The sequence below is a fragment of the Carassius carassius genome, chromosome 23 (assembly GCF_963082965.1).
Source record: "Carassius carassius chromosome 23, fCarCar2.1, whole genome shotgun sequence".
Classification (NCBI taxonomy): domain Eukaryota; kingdom Metazoa; phylum Chordata; class Actinopteri; order Cypriniformes; family Cyprinidae; genus Carassius; species Carassius carassius.
Genome location: NC_081777.1, coordinates 18,013,071 through 18,017,171, shown reverse-complemented (window position 1 = coordinate 18,017,171; position 4,101 = coordinate 18,013,071).

Genomic DNA, 4,101 nt, shown 5'->3' with positions numbered 1-4,101 from the left:
ACCTTATTTAAAATGTAATCTTAGTGTAACTATTTCAAATATTTTATTAAAGAAATGTAAATGATTACATTTGATTAGGCGTAATTTTCTACATTTTTAACAATTGTTTTCAAATATTAATCATTTTCAAACGTTTAAAGCAGGCAGGGTTAACTTTACAGTAGGACTCAATACTGGATAGTTTCAGGAGTGTCAAAATCCCTCTTCTCTTGAAATAAAATTATAATTATTTAACTTAAAGCACAGCCACCACAAAATCAGACTTTAGCAGCTATATTTACCTTGAGATCAAAAAAAGTGTTAATCTTAAAAAATAAAGCATATACATAAACACAAATAGGCAATAAAACAGTTATTGATTGCATGTGTCCTACTCTGTATCCTAAACTCCTGAAACATTGGTGACATATTTTAAAGCAGTCAATGCAATAGAAAAATAAAATAAAAAAATCTGGACTTATGTGAAAATATTCAGATTTAACTCCCTTTGTAATCTTTAACATTTTTTATAAGTAACTGTAATTTCATTACACATTTTTTCTTAGTAACTGTAACAGATTATGTTTACATTTATTTTGTAATGAAATTACATAATTCTGTTACATGCAACGGAAACATGTTACTCGCCAACACTGCCTAAAAAACACTGAAGGGGGGAAAAAAATTGTAGGTTGGAGACTTGGTTTATCCTTTGGTTATTAATTGTATGGTGTCAAATCTGAATGCTACTTTGAAGGAAAGTGCCATAGTTTAAGTCAAACAAATGATTGGTGACGTTTTTTGTTTTCACTGGAAGATCGAATTTTGATATTTGAAATAAGGTCATATTTTAATGAAGGATGCATGGATGAATCATTCACAATAAGATCAATAACATGCTTTTAGAAAAAAGAAAGGGTGAATTTTCATTTCGAGAATTTCTATTTCATGCCAACTGGATTCAAGGTTTCAAAATGACCCATACTGGATTTAATGGTTTTCTTCAAAGAAAAGACATATTGTTTTTAGCTTTATTTTATGTGTATTAAAATTATGTATTATCAAACTGTTTATTATTTTAATTTTCTGGTACACTCGAAGGACATCAACCTCATATTACTTGACACTTGTATATTTTTAAGCTGTTCCACCAACTTGAAATTCAAGAAGGGGCAGGTGTGGCCTAATGGCTAGAGAGTTGGACTTGTTACCTGAAGGTTGCAGGTTTGAGTCTCGGTGCTGGCAGGAGTTGTAGGTGGGGGGAGTGAATGAACAGTGCTCTCTTCCACCCTCAATACCCATGACTGAAGTGTCCTTGAGCAAGGAGGGGTTCACAGTTGCTCCCTGGGCACTGGATATAGCTGCCCACTGCTCTGGGTGTGTGTTCACGTCTCACTGCTGTGTGTGTGCACTTGGGTGGGTTAAATGCAGAGCACCAATTCTGAGTATGGGCTACCATACTTGGCACATGCCACGACTTTCACTCTCAGTCATAAGAATTCCATCTTAAAATGAAAAGTGACATAACCAGCTCCCTTTGGCAGCAAAATTAATTTAAGTGGAAATATTCACTTGAGGGAATTCAGGCACAGTCAACACATAAAGCATACTAACGACGATGTTGTTTCCTCTCTGAGGGTTTGACAGAGTATGTCAGTCCTTTAATTAAGCTGTCACTCAGTGAGACCACAATTAGGATGGATGGAACAGATCTCACAGTTAAGACTGACATTCTGGGTATTGTAATCGAAATAGACATAAGCTACTCAAAACAAATGTAAATACAGCACAAGCTCCTGAGCATGTTTAATGCTTTTAGGACTTTTACTGAGATGGCAGTAAGATGGCAATGTTTTCTGAGCTTTTTACACAGCTTTGTAAACTTACATTGGCAGTCTATTCAAACACGAGTCCATTTGTGTTTGTTGTGATGTTCACTCACAGTTGCAATTCACCTTACAGTATCAAAACTCTCATCCGGGTAACTGAAACCTGCATTGTAAGAAAATCAGGTCTGCAATTATTAATTAAGAGTTATGCTACACACAAGTACACACAAACAACATTAGTTTAAAATATGTATATATTTGCTTACTATACAGCATGTACTATATTGGACATGCTGTATATCTCCCACTTGATAAACTATATAAAAAAAAACAACAACAAGCAAACTGTATTTTATTGTCCAACTGAAATATTTCGATATTTAACGCTTACCGTACATAATGCCTCTCATATTACATGACTTGCCTGCTCTTGTTTCATACAAACGCAAATGACACCATGTAGCATTTCAATAATTAATTGAAAATTAAATCAGAGAACTTCAGTACTGTTATTTCTATAATATTGTTGTAGTGTTCTTTTTCTTAACAGAAGCATTAATGGGGTAGTTCACACAAAAATGACAATTCTGTCATTAATTAATCGCCCTCATGTGACATCAGTAGTTCAACCATTATTTTTCAAAGCTACGAGAATACTTTTTGTGCACAAAGAAAACAAAAGAAAAACGACTTTACTCAACAATTCATCTCTTCTGCGTCACTCTATAGCTCCATTTTGGAGAGTATCACATATGTAAACAATGCATGCAACGTATCTACACAGATATTGTTTACGTTCAGTTTAAAGTGTAAACAACTTAAACAGCATATGCGCATATGGTGCTGCTAACACAGAACAGCATACGTTGTCATTTTTGGGTGAACTGTCCCTTTAATAGTCTGATACTGTTTGGTCATTTTAGACAAATATATATATATATATATACATAAATAAATACATATATATAATAATGTTTCACATTATTGGAATGTTATCAAAATGCTGTTTGAACACAAAATAAAAATTGTGAACATGATTTAAAAAGGCTAAATGGTATTTAAAAAATAGTCACACTTGTAATTGGAAATGAACAATGCCAGGGGCTTAAGACGTCAGATTAAGATTTAATTTCCACGTATTTCTTTTTGCGATGAGTAGCCATGTAGTAGTCATTATCACATTTATATTAGGTGCTTGGGGCCTAAGCAGCAAAAAAAAATTGCTCTGTCTGTGCATTTATCCCATAAATCCTCTATGACTCCCAAAACGTTACTTGCCATGAGAATCCGGTTTGATCTCATCCGTGTCATTTCTTTCGAGACTTTGAGGCTGTTGGGAAATGCTCGACAGTGCAAGATCACATGGTCATTGTCTACCCCAGAGACAAGGGAGCATTGAGAAATTGTGTCGCTCATCAGTGACATTTAACTCTGCATGAGGGAATATAACTGTTTCAACGACTAGATATTGGCCTTCCTGTGGCAGTGCACATTTCCCTGCTGCTGGCTATAGCTTTCTCTTGCTGCTTTCATTAATCTTGCTCTGGATGACGTCATCACATTATTGCTGTCACATTAGGAGTCTAGGAGTCTCAAAGCAATTGTTGTTGAGAGATTGGGTTATTATAACTTCTAACATCTTAAGCACGCTCTAGAGATTTTTCCTTGAGTAATTGTTTAAATACCTCATGATTAAACATAGGTCACCATAATGATGTATGGATGAATATTTTCCAACTGTGTTGCAAACAATGTATGCAAAAAAGATACTGAAGTGAAGACCTTATTAAAGGGACCTTTATTTCCCTTTGTTTTTTGCAGAAGAGTGAAAATCATACAGGTTTAAAATGACATGAGGTGAGTAAATAGTGACAGAATATTCATTTTTAGGTGAACTATCCCAATGAACATTTTTAGTTTTGGAAAAATGAAAGAAATTTGACACTTGTGGCTTTTAATCTGTGTTTTATCAGTTAGCCATCAACATGATGATGATCATTTAAGATGATAAAACAGACTGAGAAAGATACATATATAATTTTTTTTCTGAGGCACTTACAAATGCTTTATTGAACATGCATTTCCTTTTCTCCAAAGTTTCACTAGACTGTAATGTAAAAAAGCCTACTGGCTAAAAACATGATTCAACTGAAAAAAAAACATATGATTGAATAACAAATACAAGCACTTGTCAAGATATTTCATGAGGTCTTTAATTTATGTTCCAGCCTCAACAACAGCACATTCATTTTCATGTCTTATTGCTGCTGTTCAAAGGGATTTTATAACAGCG